Genomic DNA, 24,404 nt, shown 5'->3' with positions numbered 1-24,404 from the left:
ATGGCACCCTCCTCCGCCTCAACCTTGAAAATTCTTGTTTGTATATCTGCAAACTCCACCAGATTTTAAAAGACCAGCGAGAGCTCACTAGACGCCAATGGAAACACCCCACTCTAGGGGCAAACCCATTCTAGGGAGCCCTTTCCTGCACAAAGGAAAGAAAGCTTTCTCCGGGGCCAGCCTGTCTTGCCCTATCAAAACCACAGGGACCTGACTACCTCAGCTCTGCCAGCCTGTCTTGCCCCTATCAAAACCACAAGGACCAGACTACTTCCGCTCTGCCAGCCTGTCTTGCCTCTATCAGCTTTCTGCCACTCTGCCTTGCTGCCATACACCCGATGACTCACTCAACTCCTTGTGGTGTTCTTGCCACTATCATGGTTCCTCAGTGTGTTAGTGCTAGTCTTTCTGCTTGTTCTGTTTCCCCTTCATTGTGCTGTAAGATGTTGATGCCACTTGTCGTGCCACTTTGCCTGTCGTGCTGCCTTTGAGGGTTCATGCATTTGTTATCAGTACTCTCTTTTGAAGCTGTGGTGTGTTTTTGAAACTCTCGCTGCTGCTTTGCACCTCTGTTAAAGCATTCTTGCCACTCCTGGTACCCCTTTGCCACTTTAAAGTACCTTAGACTATTCATGCCACTTTGGTGCCACTTTGCCACAGTCTAAGTACTAGGGATGTGAATCGTTTTAGGACGATTAAAATTATCGTCCGATAATTTTAATATCGTCTTAAACCGTTATGGAACACAATACAATACAGATTCTAACGATTTATCGTTATAAATCGTTAGAATCGTGAGCCGGCACACTAAAACCCCCTAAAACCCACCCCCGACCCTTTAAATTAAATCCCCCACCCTCCCGAACCCCCCCCAAATAACTTAAATAACCTGCGGGTCCAGCGGCGGTCCGGAACGGCAGCGGTCCGGAACGGGCTCCTGCTCTGAATCTTGTCGTCTTCAGCCGGCGCCATTTTCCAAAATGGCGCCGAAAAATGGCGGCGGCCATAGACGAAAAAGATTGGACGGCAGGAGGTCCTTCCGGACCCCCGCTGGACTTTTGGCAAGTCTCGTGGGGGTCAGGAGGCCCCCCACAAGCTGGCCAAAAGTTCCTGGAGGTCCAGCGGGGGTCAGGAAGCGATTTCCCGCCGCGAATCGTTTCCGTACGGAAAATGGCGCCGGCAGGAGATCGACTGCAGGAGGTCGTTCAGCGAGGCGCCGGAACCCTCGCTGAATGACCTCCTGCAGTCGATCTCCTGCCGGCGCCATTTTCCGTACAAAAACGATTCGCGGCGGGAAATCGCTCCCTGACCCCCGCTGGACCTCCAGGAACTTTTGGCCAGCTTGTGGGGGGCCTCCTGACCCCCACGAGACTTGCCAAAAGTCCAGCAGGGGTCCGGAAGGACCTCCTGCCGTCCAATCTTTTTCGTCTATGGCCGCCGCCATTTTTCGGCGCCATTTTGGAAAATGGCGCCGGCTGAAGACGACAAGATTCAGAGCAGGAGCCCGTTCCGGACCGCTGCCGTTCCGGACCGCCGCTGGACCCGCAGGTTATTTAAGTTATTTGGGAGGGTGGGGGATTTAATTTAAAGGGTCGGGGGTGGGTTTTAGGGGGTTTTAATGTGCCGGTTTTTCGATTTTTCGATTTTTTAACGATTTTTAACGATTTTTTCACGATATTTTACCCCCCCAAACGGCAACAATACGATTCCCTCCCCCTCCCAGCCGAAATCGATCGTTAAGACGATCGAGGACACGATTCACATCCCTACTAAGTACCTTGGAGCTCTTTTCTCCTTCTGATGATTGCTCCCCAGAAGTTTCATCAGAATTGATAAGTAAACTCCAATTATGCAGCCAAAAATAGTCTGCAAATACTTCCCCCATTGACTTGAATGGGAAATTGGAAAATGAATAAAACTAATCAATGAACTGGTTTTCCCCCTATCAAATGAATGCAACAAATTTGTGTCCCAGCGAAATGAAAACTGAATCAAAACAAATGTTTTCCTTTGCACATCCCTAACATATACATTCTTGCCATCTACCAAATCTCATTGTGTACATAGTGTAATGGCAGATAAAGGGGTTGTCCTTTATCTGCCATTACACTATTTACCAGAACATTGGGCCAGGGCTCCAACATTCCACTAACTATGCAAAGCAGTCTCTAAAGTACTTAGCCTATACTGCTTAATGCTTGCAGAGAGAGATATATGATGCTGGCACTGAAATTAGTTTTTATCTGTGGCCACCAATAATGCTAGAAAACCATGTAGTACTGTCAAGTGCTTGTCTGCTGCATGCAGACTAAGGCAAGCTGCCAAGATTAGCTCTTGTAGGAGGCTGAGTGTCTGAACAGTTGTGGATTGGGAATTTATAGATAATGTGGAAGCAAACCTTGGAAGAGGAAGTGTGTGGGCGTGTAAAAGACTGCCAAGGAATTATATTATCTGTGAATTTATCTTTCTATTTATTTATGTATTTATTTATTATATATTTTTTAAGTTCTTATTAATCACTTTCCCGGATCTACAAAGGACCATACAAAGCAGAAAATCATAAAACAAAACAAATCAAATTATAAATTATATATAAACAACTTCTAGTCAACATCAGTTTAGAGACCTTAACCAAATAAAAATGGAATTACAATTACAATCCAATTACATGAATAAACCGCTACCTATAGCTAAATTGTTGGAAACAGCGACTGGAAAACAAACCTTCAGTTTTCTATAGCACTACAGATGATATTGAGTAGAAAGTTTTCAGTTTCTTTTAAAAAGAAAGTAGTTCGGCTTGTGCTGGACATCTACAGGCAATACATTCCAAACACTGGAACTGCACTGGAAAAAATTCTAGCTCAAATTCATGCTAATCGAATTTCCTTAAAACCAAGAACTTTGGTTTGATCTTAACTTCCAATTAGGGACATACCATCTTAGCTTATTATACAGATCTCATACATGCATGGTCCTTTCTTTGCCCTTTGCAGGTGCTGTCTAATGCTGTACCTTTTTTATAGGCTAAGTCATACAAGCATTGGATAGCAGCAAACAGGGAGAGTTTTAAAACTATAAGGGAAAGCACACATGATTGGTAGATGTATAGATCCAGACAGCAAGAATGGCAAGTGGTAGAACTGACCTTGTGTCCCATCTGATCAGGAGGTATCTTGCTGGCTCATACCTGCCAGTGTCACTTCACTGATGGTGCTGAGTTCACAAGAACATAAGAAATTCCATCCTGGGTCAGACCAAAGCTCCATCAGTCCTGCCTCCAGTGGTTTCCATTCAGGTCATAAGTACTCAGCAGGATCCCAAATAATAGATCCAAACCGTATTGCTCATAACCAGAGATAATCAATGATTTTTTAATTCTTCATGGCTAATAATCATTTATGAACTTTTCCTTCAGGAACTGGTCTAAACCTTTTTAAATCAAGCCTTTCTAACTGCTTTCACACATCCTCTGGCAACAAATTCTATAGTTTAATTGTGAGCTGAATGAAAATATATTTTCTCTGATTTGTTTTTAACAGTGCTACCTACTGGCTTCATGTATTGTCCCCTAGTTCTGGTTCTATTTGAAATAGTAAGTAACAGTTCCCTGTTTACACATCTAACTCAGTGAAGATTATATATAGACCTCTAACATATAACCTCATATCTGTCTCTTATTCATGCTGAAGATCCCTGACCTATTTTTCCTCATAGTGAAGCCATTCCATCCCCTTTATAATTTTGGTCGCCCTTCTCCTTTACTTTCCTAGTTTACTATATCTTTTTAAAGATGGGGTGACCTAACTGCAGACAATATTCAAGACACAGTTGCATCATATCCTCCCTCAGCCATCTCCAAGTTGAACAGCCCTAATTTCTACATTTGCGTGATGGATAGATACAGAGGCATTATGAAATCCTTTGTTTTATTTCCAAAGATTTTCTAATAATAACTAACATTCTATCTGCTCTTTTGACTGCTTCCTCCCTGCATTGGGGATTTCAAAAAATTGTTCACAATGATTGCAAGGTCCTTTTCCTGGGTGTTGATGCCCAATAAGGAATCCAGCGTCATGTTTATATAGTTTGAATTATTATTCCCTATATATAGCACTCTAAATTTCAAGCCCCCAGGTATAATACCAGCATGTATGTTTATATTGGCTAAGCCCCCAAGGCAGTCCTGTGTACATGCAGGTGCCAAGACCCTCAGGTAACTCCCAGTGTAGACTCCAGGAGATTAGCCTCAAGGTTAGATCCCCCATGCAGAATGCCAGTGTGCATGGTCCTAGCCCAGAACAATCACCATAAGCTTGGAATAGACTTCCTGGGCTGGTGTGTCACACTCCCTCTCTTGCCTTATTTAAATCCCATCTATAAACCATCTCTTTGAGGTTGCTTTTAAATCTTAACCCTTGATTATCCCACTTACAGCCTCCTTAATTTTTAACCATTATCTTAATAAATGAAATTCCTCATGGTTTATTTTGCCCTGTATGTTTGTCTTGATTAGATTGTAAGTTCTAAAGAGAAGGGACTGTCTCTTATATGTTTTTGTATAGTGCAGCTTATGCTGAGTAGTGCTATAGAAGTGTTACTTTCATAGTAGAATGAGGAGATAGTTGAATGGACTCATAATAATGCTATAATAGCTGCATTCTATTGTATGATGTTTAGGGAACTTGATAGCTTCTATTGAACATTGCATGTGTTTGTACATAACAAAGTTGGTAATATGTACCCTCCCTGATGGGAATGGGAATCAATGAGGCCCCCTATTCAGGAAAACAGTTTGTTAACTTTGTTTCTGGGTATGTTCCTGTGGGTATTTGAGAACATTTGAGGCAACAGAGGGCAATTGATTGACCATGCAGCCTAACACAGTATGCATTCTTCCTTAGAACAAATGTTTGCTGCTAAGGATTGATGTGGGAAGGATGACACCCTTAACCTTAACCATAGTTCACACCTCCTGGTGGTTAGTTGGCACTGGGATCCTCAATGAAACTCTGAAAGAGGAGTGAGTAAGGAGCTACGTAGCATGCAAAAGAAAAACACACACACATAGTTTCCAAAATGTAACTTTTTGTATTAAACATGTAACAAAATGTAATATATATCTACCTTATAAATGGGCTCTGACCGACGGCCCGCAAATGCGCAGTAGAGAGCAGCTCTACTGCGCATGTGCGGGTGAGCACGTCGGTCAGAGCCGTGCGTGCCCGAAAAAAAAAAATGGCGGTGGGGCCGCAGGAGCGGCGGCGAAGGTGAAAAGCTGGAGCGGCGGCGGCCGCGAAGCAGGAGTGGGAGGAGCAGTAGCGAAGACGAGCGGGAGGAGAAGCAGCGGCGCAGCGAGCGCGGGAGTGACAGCCCCCCCCCCCCCCGAGATCTGCCGGCAGGAGCGGGAGGAAAAGTAGCGGCGCCGCGTGCGCGGGAGGGACACACCCCCCCCAAGATCTGCCGGTTGTGGATGATCAGAGAGGGGAGGGGATTGAGAGAGGGGGAGTGACTGAGGAGAGGGAGGGGAAGGTGAGAGAGAGGGAGGGAGGTGAGAGGGAGGGAGGTGAGAGAGAGAGAGGGAGGTGAAAGAGAGGGGGAGGGAGGTGTGAGAGAGGGAGGGAAGGTGAGAGAGAGGGAGGTGTGAGAGAGAGGGGGAGGGAGGTGTGAGAGAGGGAGGTAAGAGAGAGGGGGAGAGAGGTGAGAGAGAGGGGGAGGGAGGTTGTGAGAGAGAGAGAGGGGGAGGGGTGAGAGAGAGAGGGAGGGAAGGTGAGAGAGAGAGGGAGGTGTGTGAGAGAGGGGGAGGGAGGTGAGAGAGAGGGGAGGGGTGGAGAGGGGGTGAGAGAGAGGGGGGAGGGGGTGAGAGAGAGAGGGGGAGGGGGGTGAGAGGGAGGGAGGGTGAGAGGGAGGGGGAGGGTGAGAGGGAGGGGGAGGGGGAAGGTGAGAGAGAGGGAGGTGAGAGGGAGGGAAGGGGAGAGGGAGGGGGAAGTTGAGAGGGAGGGGGGAGAGAGTGAAGGAGGAGGGAGAGGGAGGGGGAGGGAGTGGGAAGGAAATGGACCTAGCCCGTTGTTACGGGCTTAACGGCTAGTATATATATATATATATATATATATATATATATATATAAAACAATTCTTTTGCAACTGAGTCAGGAAAAGAAGCACTAGGAGAAAATTATTCATAAGCAAAATGTACTCCATGGACCTGAGGAGGAGAGATCCTGGTGGGCTTAGGGGAGAGAGTGCTCAGGTAGCTGGTGCAGGGCTTCCAGTTCATCAGCAATTATTAGCCTCTCCTGAATGGCAACCATGCATGCTTCCTGCCAGCTCCCCCCTCCCCCCCTCCCCAAAGTCAGTACAGCCATTCCAGAGCTGCACCCATAACTCAATGACAGCTGGCTACAGAGTGCCGGTACCAACCTGTAGCACAGCACGCTGGCCTTCATCCACAAAAAGACTTTAATCCTCAGGTTCTGGAGCAAAAGTGGAGATGGCCCTATATGAAGGGGCAACATAAAGGGGTGCCAGCTGTGATCTAGCTGTTGGCTCCTGCAGCGGTTGGACCAGGGCATCCTGAAGAGGCCATAGTCTAGCTTCTATGGGGGGACTGAATGAAGTCTAGCTGCTGTAGTACCGGGGCAGCAACTTGCACCAGTAGGAGGAATCTGGTCTTCTTCCCCTCTTCCTCTTCCTCCTCTTCCAAGATGCTGGTATCTATGAAAAGAGAAAGGTAAGTGGATTATGAGCAGATGTTGTGAAAGATAGTGTGGGCTGAGTATGGATTACATTTAGGGAAAGGCTTGTGGAAAAGGAATATGAAGTAAGCTATTCAGTAATTTTGGGTTGCAAGGCCTAAGCTAAGCAATACAAGAGCATGAGGCTTGTATTAGACAGGCATGAACACAGTGGAAGACCCACGTTGCATGGCCCTGTGGATGGCTGATTTTGGCTTAGGTTTCTCTTGGTCTGTGGTGCTGATAAGGCCACTTCATTAACAAAATGACCTTGTAGAAGTGTCGACATTGTGTTAAAATGGTGAAACTGTAGAGAGTCCCTGTAGAAAGCAAGAGTAAGCAATGAGTTGGAAAGAAGCTATAGTTTGAGCCATGTCTCTCTGAAAACCTAACAATTAGAATGACTTTGTGTTTTTGCCTTCAATCCCCATAATCCCAGCCTTTCGGTATGTTGTGAGTTCCCTAACTATAACTCAAGTGTAAGTCAGAGATGCAGGCTTGGGCAGTAGTGGAAAATCTAGATGATCAGTAGTGGCTATGCCCTGCAAGATGCATGTAAGTATACAATTGTGGAGTCTCTCAGATGTTACTTTAGTGTACTTATCTGGGGCCCGCTCTTGCCTGACATGCAGGTGCTGAAGCCAGTCCCCCTGAAAGTATTCGAGCTCACAGGTCTTCTTCAAGTCTTTAATCTGTTGAGATAGAGAAATAGGAAGATATGGAATTAGATCAGATATGGAACATACAAACTAACCTATATTCCTCATTTTCCTTTCAGGGTATCTACACTCTGATAACAGAATGACTTTACAAGTGTTTTAGGTATTTATGGCTGATGTTTGTTTCTTTCCTTTTTTTTGGAATTAATATAGCATTTTTTATTAGAGGTCTTCCCTTGAAGTGAATTCTATAAAACTACCACCCTTTTGTTTGCCATAGTAACATAATGACACTGTAGATGTTAATATTTTTATTATTATTATTTTTAGTTATATTCTGCATTTTAACACTTCAAAGCAGGTACCATAGATATTTCCCTATCCCCAGGTGGCTTACAATTTAAGGAGGAGATTTATTAAGCTATGATAGTTTATCATGGAAGAGCTAAATATTAGGGATGTGCATTTGTTTTGAATGAATGAGCAATCCGCAACGTATAGGTCCCTATTCGTTGCATTTGTGGGGTTCCGAAACGTATGGCAAACTCCCACAAATGCAATGTATCACTAATGAGTAAATCCCCCACCCTCCTAACCCCCCAAAGACTTTCCAAATGTCCCTGGTGGTCCAGCGGGGGTCCTGGAGCGATCTCTTGCACTCGGTCCGTCGGCTGCCAGTATTCAAAATGGCGCCAATAGCCTTTGCTCTTACTATGTCACAGGGGCTACCGGTGCCATTGGTTGGCCCCTGTCACATGGTAGGAGCCCAAGATGGTGCCAGCCGTCCATTGCTCCTACCATGTGACAGGGGCCGACCAATGGCAATGGTAGCCCCTGCGACATAGTAAGGGCAAAGGCTATTGGCACCATTTTGAATACCGGCAGCCGACGGCCCGAGTGCAGAAGAATGCTCCAGGACCCCCGCTGAGCCACCAGGGACTTTTGGCAAGTCTTGGGGGGGGGGGGGGTCAGGAGGGTGGGGGGGTTGTAGTTAATTAAATTTAAAGGGTTGGGATGGGTTTTGTTTTTTTTTACTTTAATGGAAAATGAATACCATGTGTAACTAATGGACGAATCGGGGTCCCCCGAAAACGGTTGTAATGGATTTGGGTCCTGACGAATATGAATACCAAATTGAATGTATCCATTCCTGCTGCACATCCCTACTAAATATTATGGATACCCATAATATTTCGCCCCTCCGTGACAAATTATCGCAGCATTACCATGACATAATTTTTTATCATGGCAAAAACACATAACACAAAAATCACTCTGTGATAAGGGTCCTTCCTGCACAATGGCAGCCCAGCTCGGCTTGGGAAAATTACCCCTGGGGTTGATGGTGATCCCCCCACCTCTATCCCCATTACCTACCAAGGCAGACCTGGTCCCCCTGAAATTGAAAAAAAATATGCCATATGCAGAGCAACAGCCCTTTCACTTTTTCCCCTTCAAAGCCAAAAATCCCCCAGGAAAGACCTCCACTCCCTGGCCCATACCTACCTACCCCCTTTCCAAATATTATAAATGTTTATATTGCTTCAGTTATATGTTTCATGTTTTGGGTTACTAAGCTGATCCTAGTTGTTTCATAATAGATTGCATTTTATGATAGATTATCCGTTCATTATATTCGATATGTTCCTTGTAAATCGCCTCCCCGGCGTTAGTTACCTCTGTTAAATGTGAACCGGAGTGATATGTATTGTATACAGGAACTTCCGGTATATAAAAACCATAAATAAATAAATAAATAAATAAATAAATAAAATCCCTGGTGTCTATTGTCCCCCATCTCTATCCCTAAGAAATATTACCCTGATGGTCTGGGCATGGCACAACGACTCCCACTCCCACCCCTGCCCCATAACCCACTGTTCCACAAAAAACATGTCTTCGATAGCCAGCTGGAGCCCCTGGTGTCTCCTAGCCCCAGGCCTGGTAAGCGCCATTTTTCAAAATGGCCTCAACCTAACATTGCACCTATCATGTGACAGGGTTAAGGTTCAGGGATCAAACCTAAACCATGTGATGTTTTTAAGTGAGTTACTTCTGATATAGTCAGGTGAACAAGATTTAAGTTTCAAGAAATTCAAGGAAATGTATTTTCTTTGGAATCTGGACAACAATATTTAAAAAAAAATCATACAATGAACTTTCTGAGACAAATAGTTGTTAGTTTCTATGTCCATATTCAAAAGCATTTAGCCTTGTGTCTCAGAAGCTGCACTATCAAATATATCCCCAGAGTTAGCCAGATACATTTATTTGGCTAACTTTGCTGTCCAGACTGTCTGAATATGGACCTCAAAGTGATTGCTATCATACATTTGCTCTATGAGTTTCCCTACAAACATTTTTTCTTTATTAACACAAAGGTAAGATTGCTGTTTCAGATGATGTTTTTTTGATATAGTTATATCATTCATTTATGTACATGCATTGAGCTAAATATTTATAAAATTGACGGTCCTACTTTAAGAGTTAGGAGGTCACTATTCAGCATGCCAGTGAGCAGAAAAGTAACTCAGGTAACTTCACCTGGATATTCAGTGGAACATACTTAGATAAATGTTCCACTGAATATACCCAGAAAAAGTTATTCTGGAAACTTTAGGGTAGGTATTCTTCCCACCAGACTTACCCAGCTAACTTCAACTGGGTAGTGCTAATATTGAGGCTTACTGGCTAAAATTGAACTATGCCCCCGGAATGATGAACTATGCCTCGCCCCGAAAATTGAACTATGCCTCGCCAGAATGATGGCTACTGCCTGGAGACAATACCCTTATTCAATAAACGTACACATGCTTACTGTGACTCCAACATCGTTCTAGCTTCAACAGCAAGAGGAAATGTGGAATAAAGGATCTGCACTCACAAAGGGGGGAGTAGCTGGCTTGTTACGGCGGTTACTACCCCAAACCAAATAAGCCTGTTACTTCAATTTCTATGCATATACAGCATAGTTCTCTGCTTCAACGGCAGGGGAGAAGAAAAAACTGATACTACACACATCCAGCAGAGCTCTCTGCTTCAACGGCAGGGGAGAAGAAAAAAGGGTTCGCACTCACAAAGCGGGGAGTAGCTGGCTTGTTACGGCGGTTACTACCCCAAACCAAATGTGCCTGATACTTCACTTTCGATGCATATCCAGCATGGCTCTCTGCTTCAACAGCATGGGAGAAGAATAAACTGATACTTCAAGCATATCCAGCATAGCTCCCTGCTTCAACGGCAGGGGAGAAGAAAAACAACCAATAAGGGCTGCATAACATAGTCTGAGTAAAACAAATAAGCATGGGTGTAGCTTGCTTATTGCGGCGGTTACTACCCCTACTACCCCTAACTTATCAAGCTAGATATTTCACTTGGATGCAGCTCCATCACTGCTTTCTACATTAATGGTGGGGGTGGAAGGGAAATAGAACCAAGAGCTAAGAGAAACAGATAAGTATGAGAGAAAAAAGTGTGTGAAGCTTGCTGGGCAGACTGGATGGGCCGTTTGGTCTTCTTCTGCCGTCATTTCTATGTTTCTATGTTTCTATGTTTCTATGTTTCTATGAATGCGTCCATCACTGCCTCTATATATGGCTACACTTTGTACAGATAATGAGTTACCAAGACAAATTTAGCAGAGGAGGGGGAGATATTAAAATTTCTGGCTTTCTATGGCTAAATCTAAAAGTTACCCAGGCAAACTCTTTGGATATTGTTTGGTTTTTTTTTTTAATTATCACTTTATTGTTTTTCAAATAATAACAAACAAGAGACCTTGATACACAGAATGCATAGCTTCATATATAACTTAAAAATAAATTCAACAATAATACAAAAGGCATGCTTACATATAATTGCTATTATTTAGTTCATAATCAAGAGAGAGAATAAAAAAGAAAAAAAATACCAGAAAAAAATTAGACATTATTCTACTCTGGCCTCTTCAAAACACTATGAGACAAATATAGCCAATATATTCCTATTTTGCAAGAAACTTTCCAACTATATAGGATCAAAAGAGATATATTTTCCCTTCTAACTTTATTATACCTTAAAAAGGAATTTAGTTAAAAAAAAAATCTTGCCCCTAAAGCAATCACTCTTTGCTTTTTTAAAAGGAAAATGTCCCTTTTTTGCTGTGTTTCAGGAAAAACATTGATCTTTTGTCCCAAGAATGACATATCCTTAAGAAAAAAAAGCAATCTCAATATTATCATTCCTGCATAAAGGTATCTAACAATGCAGCTCTATCCAATATTTTTGACAGCAATTGCTCTAAAAATCCCATAAGGTCTAAACTATCAGGTGCGTACTTGGCTTTATCCAGTACATCATTGGATGACACCAGTTTCTCACAATCAGGTAAACAAAAAATCCTTTGAAATAGAAGGAATAGATTCCTTAGGATTTTTTAAATGATCAAAAAATTTTTTCTTTAACATCTCAAAAGGAGCAATTAAAGAGCACCTTGGAAAATTTAAAAATCTTAAATTCAGACTTCTGGAAAAGTTACCCAAATTTTTCCATTTCTGATGCAATACCTGACTATCATTCATTATAGCCAGATTGCATTCATGCAGAGTGGAGCATCTAACTAGAATCTCAGCAATTTTCTCTCAATGCGCCTTAATTAATTGAGAATGCTCATTAATAGTAGCAGGATTCTCACTTAAAGAACCAAGCATGTAAACAAACCTTAAAGACAGAGACTTTTCTAAATTAGCAATAGCTGTCCACAATATGTCCAATGTAATTACTTCAGGCTTCAAGGCAAAGAATAATGAATTGCTTCTGACCCCTTGGGGGAAGGGGAATTCCCAGTCCCAGTTATAGAACTTTCCCTATCACAGATAGAAATGGGAGTGGACATTCTGGTCCTCTCATCTCGAGTCCCAGTACTTTGTGTATTCATTTATTCCCTGCATTCAGTGAACAGATCCATCCTTGTTCAGAAATGAGCTGGCAGATTAAATGAGGAGAGGTGAACTGAATCAGTGGAGAAAAAACCCTACCTACTAAAAAAAAAAAAAAAAGGGGGAGGGAATTCCAAATGCAGCACTTTTGTTTTTTCTTTCATTTTTTTGGAGGGGTGAGGGGGGATCAGCATTAGGAATCAGACGTGTATCTATCAAAGATGACATAGATGAAAAGTATGATGGCAGTTGATTAGAAGTTGAAGTGGAGAGATGAGAGAATAAAAGAAACCTTTGAGAGTCATTAGCAATGAGAAAGAAATGAAACACCCTAAGAAGTGCTTAGAGGATTCAGGAATTTAGTGTAGAAGGAGAAGAGCACTGGTCCCAAGGGTCTGAGGGGCTATGTCTTTATTGTGCTCTGTAAGGGCTTGATGTACCAGAGTTCGACATCAAGCCTGTTATTGGAATGAACGGGTCTTTATAGCGGATACGGCTGGTTGTGAAATTGTACACCTTTTTCTCTCTTTGTATTGTTTATGTGACTTTTAAAGTGTTAATAAAAATATTTCAGCCAAAATTAAATGAAAAACAAACAAAACTTTTGTTCTTTTAGTTTAATTGGCAATGAAACGTAATAACAATGCCATTGAAAAACGTTTCATTTCCATTGATTTTGGTTTATTGACATTGAGATCGCAAAGAAATGATTAAGCAATGTTTTTTTGGGTTTTTTTTACTTAGTCTCAGACAGCCTATAGCCAGCGAGGGATGGGGCAAGGAGACGAACTCCCTTTACAAGCAGTTTTACTGTCAGCCACTGCTTGGTTGCTATTCACTGTGTGCTGTGCACTGCAGTGTTCCTGGTAGAAGTAGCTAGCTACATGTTCTTACTTTCAGAGTGATTCAGTGTATTAGCAGGACTACGAGTAGACACAGAGAGTATGTTTAGGAAAGATACATTTGCTGAGATTTTATCTGTGTTTTCAGTGTTTGCTGTGCAATGACAGTGACAGCTTGTTCTCTTTCTGTCTAAAGGTGACAATTTATTGTGTAATGTACAGCAGAAGTAGACAAAGTCTAACTTAGTGAATATATTAGTCAGGAATGTGCTACTATTTCTGAAAAAAAAGTGACTGCCTATGTGTTTTTACTCTACCATGTATTATTTTTGGTGGTAAAAATCAATTCTTGTGCTTGGAGGAGGCTCTTGGCCCTGCGGGGGGAGGTTGCCCTGTGGCTTTTTTTTTTTTAAAGTGCTCTACTTATCCGGATATCTCTGAAGTTATCCAGGTAAGTAGCTAGTTATCTGACCACACACGGCTAGATAACTTTAGTCCTAACTAGCCATATTCAAACAAGGGCCAGTTAGGGTTAAAGTTATCCAGCTAAATGTAAACTGCTTAGACCCACTCCCATTTATAAGCGGTATATAAAATATTTTAAATAAATAAAATAATTAATTAAGTGGGAGGTTTCTCCCGCTGAATACAGGGGACAAATTATCTAACTTGGGGGGTTATTTTCCAACTCGCGTTATGGCCTTTTCGCATGCATTAAGGTGTTTTGCATGCGAAAAATGCCTTAACACATGCAAAAAGCACCATAGCGCATGGTGCAATGCTAATTTTTAAAAGGAGAGGAGTTGGGGGGCAGGATTTTTGAAAAAGTGGGCTGACTTCACAGAGCCATACCACACAGTTTTAACACCTAAAATAACTACACCTTTTTTATTGGTGTTAAGTGGTGTGATATGCCTATAATGCAAATTGTGATTTCAGCATTTTTAGGCTGGGGAAGGGCCCTGAGATGGAAGGGGGGGGGGGGGACAGAGAGAGAGAGAGAGGGACTCTGGGAGTGGCATCATAGTAAGCAGCTTTTTATGCTACTATAGGAGGCCCCCCCTAGTAACTCGAGGTGAGATATAGGAGTTAGGGGGCCATGTAGAGAGACATATGAACAGAACAGTACACTCTTGTAAAGATGTGCGTCCTTTGTAGTGAGGAAACTCACTCAAAGATGAGATTTGAACAATGTTCTCTCAACCTAGCTTGATGTTACCCAGGCAGAGAGTCCATCTCATTCTGCATATCAAAGTGACCCCTACCCCTACTACCTAAACCTCACCTCAAATTTTTAGGTGGGCTTCTTATAGAGATATAAATATCTAACTACTAGAGGGGCCTTATTGCTAGGTACTTGTGCTCTCTCTCTCTCTCTCTCTCTCTCACTCACTTATACCTATACAAAGCACTAAGATAGCACACATTGCAATAAATAGGCTATTATCATAAAACACCCCCTTCTTCATATCCCATTTGATGAATCTAGCCCTTAGCCAAGTAACTTGTCTATCTGGCTTATTGAATATGGACCTCACTATTCTTCTCCTCAGTTTCTGAAAAAGTGTTTTATTTGTTTTGTTAATGTGTAATGATTTAAAAAAAATCTCATTTATACTTATTTTTATAAGTACCTTGTCACCACTACTCTACCCCCTTGCAGGGCCCATTCCTTTGAAATCTCACTGAATTTTCAGAAGGTTTTACACATGTAAATGCCCTTCTGAAAAATGCTATAATATATGCTACTTTTATGGGTGTCTTTTGAAAATTCATTCCACTGTATTCAAAGGAGCTTCAGTGAGAATTAAGGGGCCAAACATTAAACAAGAGGTATGCACTAAGAAAGCAAGATATTGGTTTTCCTTTCCAAATCAGTCCTTAGCAACAACTAACATTTACACCAATGAAGAATGCATAGAGTGTAGGCTGCATGGACTATCATTTGGCTTTTGCTGATAGCTGATCTGCCATGTTTCACATGCTCTCCAACACCTATAGCTGCATGCCAGGAAACAGTTAACTGAAACTGTATTTCTCAATGTGGTACCTTATTGATTCCCTCTCCCACCAAGCAGAGTCTGCACAAATCATATGGCAGGGTACATTTCACCAAGGTTATTATTCACAAACAAATGCAACACAGTATTTAGTAAAAGCCAACAAGACCTTGAATCCTCACACATTTGAATGCATCTACAACAGCATAATTACAATCTTCCTCACTCTAAACTCATCTATACCCTTATTTCAGCATAGTATAAAGAAGGTGGACCCTTGAGTTGAGACGAGGTTGTTGCCACGACTGAGGGGAAGGCCCTCAGTGGTCCTCGTCATCGGGAGGCAGTTCTGAGAGAGAGAGCCCAACAGGACCTTCACCTATACCAGCCCACGTTCCCTGTAGGTTGAGCCCTTGGGTGCCAGGGCCGGCAGGACAGGCACAGGTCTCTCATATGGCAGGCAGAAGACAGGTCGGATGTGCCAAGTGTCGAGGCAGGCAGCAGGCTACAGAAGACTGAGGCCAGGCCAAGGTCTGGGCAGGCAGTGGATGAGCAGGAACGATGGACCAAGCTGAAGATCAGGGCAGGCAGCAGACAAGCAGGAATGATTGACCAGGCTGAAGATCAGGGCAGGCAGGAAATAAGCAGGAACGGTGACATGAGCAATCCAAGGGAGCAGGAATAATGAGGAGCTGGAACAGGACTAGGGCAAGAGCAGGAGCAGGATCTTCAGCAGAAGAGCCACATAAACGCGGGGTTATGATACAGACAATATGCACTCACTAGGAGCTGGATCTGTTGCCGAGGCAAAGAAGAAGTGGCAAGGCAGGATATATATACCTGCCTTGCCTGAGTTCATCATCCTGGGCTGCGGGGAACTTTCCCACCATTGGCCCTTTAAATTGAATCCATATGTGCGTACCTCGTACCTATGGAGTCCAGGGATGCAGCGGTGTCAGCAGCGTCAGGGCATTGTGAGCAGGTTGGAATGGCAGCAAACTGCGCCAGGACAAGGCAGCGGTGGAGGGCCGCTGGAGAGGGCATCCATCCCACACAGGTGAGGAGACCCAGCCCAACTACCCGAGGACTGGGGTGCCTAACAGTAACCCCCCCTTCTAGGCCCCCTCCTATAAGGTCTGGGTTTTCCTGGATTGGAGGCATGGAAGTGCTGAAGTAAATCCTTATCTAGTATATTGGTGACCAGCTCCCAGGTGTTTTTGTTGGGGCCGAAGCCATCCCAAGCAGTAAGATATTCCCATCATCTGTGATGGCGTCTTACATCTAAGATCTCCTTCACTTGGTATACTTGCTCCTCCTCTGCCGCCATCTGCTGTGGTTCTGGGGGTCTCTGCTGGGGCCAAAACAGTATCAGAGGTTTGAGGAGAGCCACATGGAATGAGTTATATATCTTCAAGGATGATGGGAGTTTCAACGGTAGGTGACTGGAGCAAGGTACTTGGTGATGGTAAACGAGCCGATGTATTATAGAGCCAATCGCATTGAGGGTACCCACAGGTGGATGTGGTGAGTACTTAGCCACACTTGGTCCCCGGGGTTGAAGAGGTTTCCTGTGTTTTTCAGTTATTATCTTGGCTTGGTCTGCTGCTTTGTAGAAGTTCCTTTCAGTGTGAGTCCAGAGGGCCAGCAGCTGCTGGACAGAGAGCTGCATGGCCGGAGAAGGAACCAAAAGTGGGGTAGGAAGTGGTGGTATCGGTTGTCTCCCATAGACAATTAGGAATGGAGAGGCACCAGTCACAGAGTGAGTGTGGGAATTGAAGGAGAACTCGGCCCAGGGGAAAAGACTGGACCATTCATCATCTTTATCATTTACGAAGAAGCAGAGGAATACCTTCAAGGTGCGGTTAATGTGCTCCACTTGCCCATTGCTTTGAGGATGGTAGGCAGTGGTGAAATCAAGGTGAATTCCAAACTTCTTGTAGAGTGAGTGCCAGTAGTTTGCGGTGAATTGAACTCTGTGATTGGAGGCAATGTGTTTTGAGTCCATGGAGGCGGAGGACATGCTGGCAAATAGTCTGGAAAGCTCCATAGCCGAGGGAAGCTTAGGAAGTGGAGTGAAATGGGCCATCTTTGAAAACCTGTCGACCACTATCCAGATGATGTGGTGGCCATCCGAAGGGGGTAGGTCAACAATGAAGTCTGTTGACAGGTGTGTCCATGGCTCCTTGAGAACTGGTAGAGGCTGAATAGGCCCCAGGGATGTCCCACCAAGGGTTTCTGTCTGGCGGAGGTTGAACAGGAGTCTACATAAGCCTTGACATCCTGTGCCATATGTGGCCACTAGTAGTAGTGCCACAGGAGTTCCAAGGTGTGGGGTCTTTCCGGATGTCCAGTGGTGAGAGAGTCATGGGCCCAACTCAGGACTCTCTGCTGGAGACGAAGAAAAATCACAGTTTTCCCCGGTGATACAGTCTGTATTGTGGCTAAAAGTATCCTCGTTGGGTCAATAATGTGGTCTGGCTTCAGAGGTGTGTCTCCTGCATCAAAGATTCTGGAGAGTACATTGGCATGCGCGTTCTTGGTTCCCAGTTGGTAGCAGAGGACGAAGTCGAACCGGCTAAAGAATAGGGCTCACCGTGCCTGGTGAGGGCTTGGCTAAGGTACTCGAGGTTTTTATGGTCCATGAAGATAGTGATAGTGTGCTGTGCTCCCTCAAGCCATTGCTGCAACTCCTCTAAAGCCATTTTGATGGTGAGAAGTTCCTTGTCCCCAGTCCCATAGTTTTTTCAGCCAGGGTGAACTTGCAGGAGAAGTAGGAGCTTGGCAGCAGTGTTCTCTTCGAGGAGTGCTGGCTTAGTATGGCTCCAACAGCCGAATCAGAAGCCTCAACCTCTACTGTGAAGGGACGTGAAGGGTCCAGATGATGGAGGTATGTGTCTTGCAAGAAGGCGTGCTTGAGTTCCTCGAAGATGGCAGTCTCTTCGGGTGGCCAGTACTTGATGTCTGCCCCTTCTTGGTTAGCACGGTGAGTGGGGCCACTATGCAAGACTAGTTAGGGATGAATTGTCAGTAGAAATTGGAAAACCCCAGGAAGCGCTGCAGCACTTGGAGTTCCGAGGATTGGGGCCAATTCTGAATGCTGGCGACCTTCTTAGGGTCCATGTGAAAACCAGTAGTGGAGATGATGAAGCCCAGGAATGGGAGAGATCCCCACTCAGAGACATTCCTTTAGTTTTGCGAATAGTTTGTGATCATGGAGGCATTCATCGGATCTCATGGCGATGGGATGGAAGGTCTTTGGTAAAGATGAGAACATCGTCGAGATAGACAATAACACTGGTATAGAGCATGTCATGAAAGACCTCATTAATTAAATGTTGGAAGACCCGCAGGCACATTACAAAGACTGAAAGGCATTTCTAGATATTCGTAGTGGCCGACCTTGGTGTTAAAGGTTGTCTTCCACTTGTCCCCGGGTCATACGCGAACAAGATTATAGGCACCTCTGAGGTCTAGTTTGGTAAACAGTTTAGCCCCTTGTAACTTTTCCAGTAGTTGCAGGATCAGTGGTGGTGGATACCGGTCCTTTTCAGTGATAGCATTCAGGCCTCAAAAGTCTATACAGGGTCACAGGGATCCGTCCTTCTTTGCGACAAAAAAGAAGCCGGCTCTGGCCAGTGAAGTGGAAGGTTGGATGAAACCCCTTTCCAGGATTTCCTGGATTTATTCTGACATGACTTTGGTTTCAGGCAACGATAAGGGGTAGACTCACCTCCTTAGTGGAACCATGCCCGGAAGGAAGTCAATAGCTCATTTGAAGGGACGGTGCTCCAGTAAGGTCTCCTTTTCTTTGGAGAAAACATCCCTGAAATTGGCATACTGCGGTGACAGAGACAGTGCAATGGTAGCCACAGGAAGAACTGGCTGGAATACTTTTCGGAGACAGGATGTGTGGCACTTAGAGCCCCAGGTGATTATCTGTAAAGATCTACAATTGATGTGAGGGGAGTGTTGCTGAAGCCATGGTAAGCCCAGAACCACTGGGTGTATGGCTTTTTCCAGGATGAGAAAGGTAAGCTCCTCTTCATGAAGGATCCCCGTGCAAAGCTTCACAGGGGACGTCATATGGGTGATCCTGCTGGGCAGGGCGTCTCCATGAATAGAGATGGTCAACGGGGGCTCTCTATGCAACGTAGGCAGGCCTAGTTATTGGATGAGCTAGGTAATACTAAAGTTCTTGCCTGTACCAGAATCAATCAGCGCCAAGGTGCCGAAGTCCCCGTGAGTATGGTGAATCTTCACTGGAATGGTACATTGAGGAGCAGGGTTGCTGCAGCCCAGGGTCATCTCCCCACTGACACCTATGATCTGGCATTTCCTGGTCTCTCGGGGCACTGGGCCAACATGTGACCTTTACCGGCACAGTACAAGCATAGCCCCAGGGTGCACCAACACTGTCTCTCTTCAGTAGAGAGTCGGTGGTAGCCAAGTTGCATAGGCTCCTCTCCCAGAGGCGACCTGACCTTGGAGGAAGATGGAGCCGTCACAGGCCGGGAGAAGGATGAGGCCAGGAGCAAGGGTCTGCGGGCAGGTCATAGCTCATGCAGGCATTACTGCAGCCAACAGTCGATGCAGCCAGCGAGGTCGATTAGGGCTTCCAGGCCCTCTGGTAGTTCTTAGATGGCCAATTCATCCTTGACTTGGATAGACAGTCCTACCTGGAAGATACTGCTGAGGCTATCGTCTCACCATCTGAGTTTGGATGCCAGGGTACAAAATTCCACGGCATAGTCAGCCAGTGGGCGTGAGCCTTGGCATAGAAGGAGAAGTTTGGAAGCCACAATTGATGGTCATCCTGGTTCATCGAAGACTTGTTTGAACACTTGCATGAAGCATGGAAGATCCTGGAGCAGGGAGTTACCTCACTCCCAGAGAGGGGAGGCCCAGGCCAGGGCCTTGGCACTAAAAGTGACAAGGCGAAAGTTGTTTTGATGTTGTCGCTGGCAAACTGGGCAGGTTGGAGGGAGAAGTGCATGAAGCAGTGGTTTAAGAAACCATGACACTGCCAGGTGTCCCCAGCATAGCAGGGAGGTGCTGGGAGGTGGAGTGCTGCTGTCGGCGGAGTAGAAGCAGGAGCAGATGCTGGAGAAGAGCTGGGCATTGGAACAGTGTCCAACCGATTGGCCAGGCCACGAGCATGTCCAGGCATTGCTGTTGCTGCTGCAACCTCTGGACCAGTTTGGGGATAGCCTGCAGACCAGCCATCTGCGACTGACGGGCTCAACATTTAGAACACATGCATGCAGATTAGCCAATTTGCTCTAGTAATTTTACACCTGCTAATAATCTGGCATAAGTGATATTAAATATGTTGATTGTGTACTTTTGCATGGGTGGGAGGTCTGAGTGAATTAGGGGAAGTCCAGGCTGAAGAACCAGGAGAGCTTCAATGTCTTAGAGAAGGATTGGGTGAACTGGTGGACTATTTGGTAAAATTAATAAATTCCTTGACACATGCATGTTATAAAATGCATGACATACATGTATAAATCCCAATATATGGGTAAGTCAATTTATTTTTACGCAAGAAATATTCATGATTATATTTTTAAAATAGGTAGGAAAAGTATGCATGTTCAGTGCATTGATATATATTCTTTTAATGCATTTCATGTATTGTCACTTAAGCCTACTTTTGTGCCTATATTTTGGGGTGGAGATATGCATATTTTATAAAACACACATATATCACATGCATGGGTTATAAAATACTAGTGTATATCTACTCGTGGCCATATACATGCATATATGCCATTGCACACATTTTTTGAAAGTTATCCTTCCTGTGTGAAATTAATCTTTTATCTTTTTTTTTAATCATTAATTTAAAATGTATTAATCGCCTAAAAATGCCTAGGTGATGTACAGCCTAAACATTCATAAAATAATAATTATACATTACATACTTATATCAGCAAAGATACTTAAACATGGAGAGACAATGGCCAAATCAGGAGATGCTTGCAATAATGCCATAGCTTAATAAAAAGCCTGCTTAAACAGCCATGTTTTTAACAAAGATTTGAAAGTTTTTAAACTGTCTGCTAAGCGCAGTTCCTCTGGAGAGGTGTTTAGATCATATATATCAGCAGACTTTTAATTAGAGGATGGGTGTGGCAGAAAAAAAGCCAATGGATTTGGAATGTTGCCTCTAATAAACACATGAAGTGGGTGAAATAAATAGCAAAATAAACCAGCAAAATAGTCCACAGAAAAAAGACCAGGAAAACCAGCAAGCCATGGAGGAACACCTGGAGAGCTATGAGCAAAAGTGCTCATAGTCTGTGATCAATAAAATACAGGCCCTGATAGAGGATGCAGGCTTGGATATTGTAGCTATTACAGAGACATCGTTCTGTTGGAAAATGCAATACAAGGCTATAATGTGACAGAAAAAAGGAGAGGAGATGCTCTTTATGTCAAAAATAATATCCAATCAACTGAAAAGCAGAGGGTATGGGGAAAGGATCATTGTTGGCTGTCTTAAAAAGAGGTGGTGGCATTTACATTGGAGTGGTCTAGAGGCCTCTGACTCAGACAAACTGGATAGAAATTGGATGAAGAGACATCCATTAGGTAAGAAGAAAGGGAGAGATGTTGCTGTTTGAGATTTTAATCTGCCAGATATGGAATGGATTATCCCTCCTGCAGAATCTGTAAGAAGCAGAGAAATTGTGAATGCCCCTCAAGGTTCTCTAATCAAACAAATGGTGATGGAACCCATAAAGGAGGGGCAATACTAGATCTGGTGCTCACAAAATTAGTCAGTATCTCCAGTGTCTTAGTACGTGCCCACCTGAGCATCAGTGCTCATCAGACAATATAGTATGATGTAACAGCCAAGGCAGAGGGTAGTTTTATCATACACAAAGTCCTTGATTTCAAAAACATTGACTTTGGTAAAACGGGGAAGTTCTTTGACAAAGAGCTTAAAGGCTGGGAGAAAGGTGAAGTGGAACAACATTGGTAAGAGGAAAAGGAAACCAATATGGTTTTCCAAAGAGGTGTCTGAATCAACAAAGGCTAAACAATTAGCATTCAAAAAGTACCAAGAATCTCAGAAAGAATAACTCAAGAAAGAATATCTGGTGAAGCTGAAAAAAGATGAGGAAGGAAATCAGATTGGCATAAACTCAAGAATAAGAAAGGAAAGCCGGATAATTTTAATAAGGGATATTCAGCGGAACGTTTCTCAAACTGAATATCCAGAACAAATATTAGTTGACTAATTTAGCCATTTAACTTGTCCACTAATCAGCTTACTGACAATTTGCCTCTCATTCATTGCACAACTATGAAATTTCATTTTTGCCCCCATACTGTTTATTGTAAAGTATAAGGAAAACTCTCCAAACTGAAGAAGGTTAGAGTACTGAGCATCTATCTAGCATATCAGTGTCATTCTCAGGCTGACCTCTTTTTAAATAAGTGAGCTGTCTCTTTAAGAAGCCAAATGATATATGAAAATGCTGAATTAAAAAAAAAAAATCACCCCTGTACAGTACTGTGGAGCTTTAGGCAATTATGTCATTCAAAAAAGAATTGATACATTTGGACACAGAGGACTGACTGAGGCCACTTCCTTGCAGGAGTCATTAACCACACATTATATCTAAAAAGCTATCCCACGTCTAATATGGTAGAAAGAAACTGGAGCTCTCGTAGCACCGCTGAAAGCAGCTGGGATCCCTGGAGCTCAGTGATCACAGCAAAATGGCTGATTTTCTATAGGTACCAGGTGGGTAGGGGGGTAAGGTTGGGGTGAGAAGGTGGGGGGGGGGGGGGGTGGAGAAAGGCACCTTAGGCCTTATTGGGGCTACAATAATGCTGAATAGGGAGAGAGCGGAGAGAGGAGGGAGGCCACCATCGACTCTTCTAATTTACATAGAAACATAGAAAATTGGAAATGAGGGCAGAAGTCCATCCAGTCTGCCCAGCAATCTTCTTAAGATATTAACTAACTGCCACTCTTTGGCACTCCCAAGTGCTACGGGGTGAGGGTTCTGCCTGGAAGCACACTTTTCTTTTCTATTGAGTGGGGTGGAAATTGGAAATAGGGTTGCCAAGCCCACACTTCACTTTTTTTTTAACAACATGTTGCCATTTCACTAGATATACTCTTTCAACATAGCCTAGGTCTAAAGTTATTTTGCCACATGAGGATGGATAACGTTTAACCTAACTAGCAATATGCAAAAGATGGGCAGTTAGGTTTAAAATTATCAGGCTATAGGTAGCCGGATAACTTTGTTCAGGAGGATGTAAATCTCGCTGACTATCCCGAATGAGTTATCCAGCAAAAGTTTAGCCGTATAACTTTGTCAGCTTGCCAGTTTATGTCCAAAATTTCATAGGCCCCCAGCTTATGTCCAAAATTTCAAAGGCCCTCACAGCAGTATTGTATGTACACGCATGTTATAAAACTGGTGTGTCCATGTGGGCACACCGGGAACTGCGTGCACTCCTTTTAAAATTGATCCCTTACTGAATATTGGCCTCTGTGTTTCTTGCAGGATTTTTTACTCCTTGACTCTGTGCCATCTTCTATATATAATGCAACCCCTCTATCACTTAATGTAAATTGCATTCTGGTACTACTGGGTCCCATTGGTTATTCTACTTCCACCACATCTCTGAGATGCCTGTTATGTCTATATTATAAAAAGATTCCATACATTCTAACTCTCCAAGCTTATTTTTCAAGTATCTGGCATTCTCATATAGACTTTTTGAAGTATGTTTTTTATTTGTATTTCTAATGGTTTTATATTTATTAGCAGATGATGCAGGCAGTTTGGAGTCATGCATATCTTTATATTCTTTATTTAAATTTCAGCCTTTACCACATCCTTTCTAATGGGATATTCTATCTTCCCTGATTTGCCAGAATCCTTGGAAGATATCTCCCTCTGAAACATGTGCTTCTGAGTGAATATTGTCCTTCCCCCATGTTCTAGTTTAGAAGCTGCACAGTCTCCTTTTAAAATATTGTCAGTAACTAGATTCCACCCTGATTAAAGTAGAGGCCATCCTGTTGGAATAGGTTCTCTTTTCCCCAGAATGCTTCTTGGGTTCTAACAAAGCTTAAACCCTTTTCTCTGTACTACTGGCTTATCCACATATTAAGAGTTTGGAATTCATCGACTGCTGGGGTTCTGCACCAGGAATGGAGAACATTTCTGAGAATGCTGCCCTGAGGTTCAAGATTTCAGTTTTTTGTCTAAATTCCTAAATTT

Source organism: Rhinatrema bivittatum, chromosome 2 (genome assembly GCF_901001135.1).
Source record: "Rhinatrema bivittatum chromosome 2, aRhiBiv1.1, whole genome shotgun sequence".
In the NCBI taxonomy this organism is placed as follows: domain Eukaryota; kingdom Metazoa; phylum Chordata; class Amphibia; order Gymnophiona; family Rhinatrematidae; genus Rhinatrema; species Rhinatrema bivittatum.
This window is presented reverse-complemented; position numbering follows the sequence as displayed.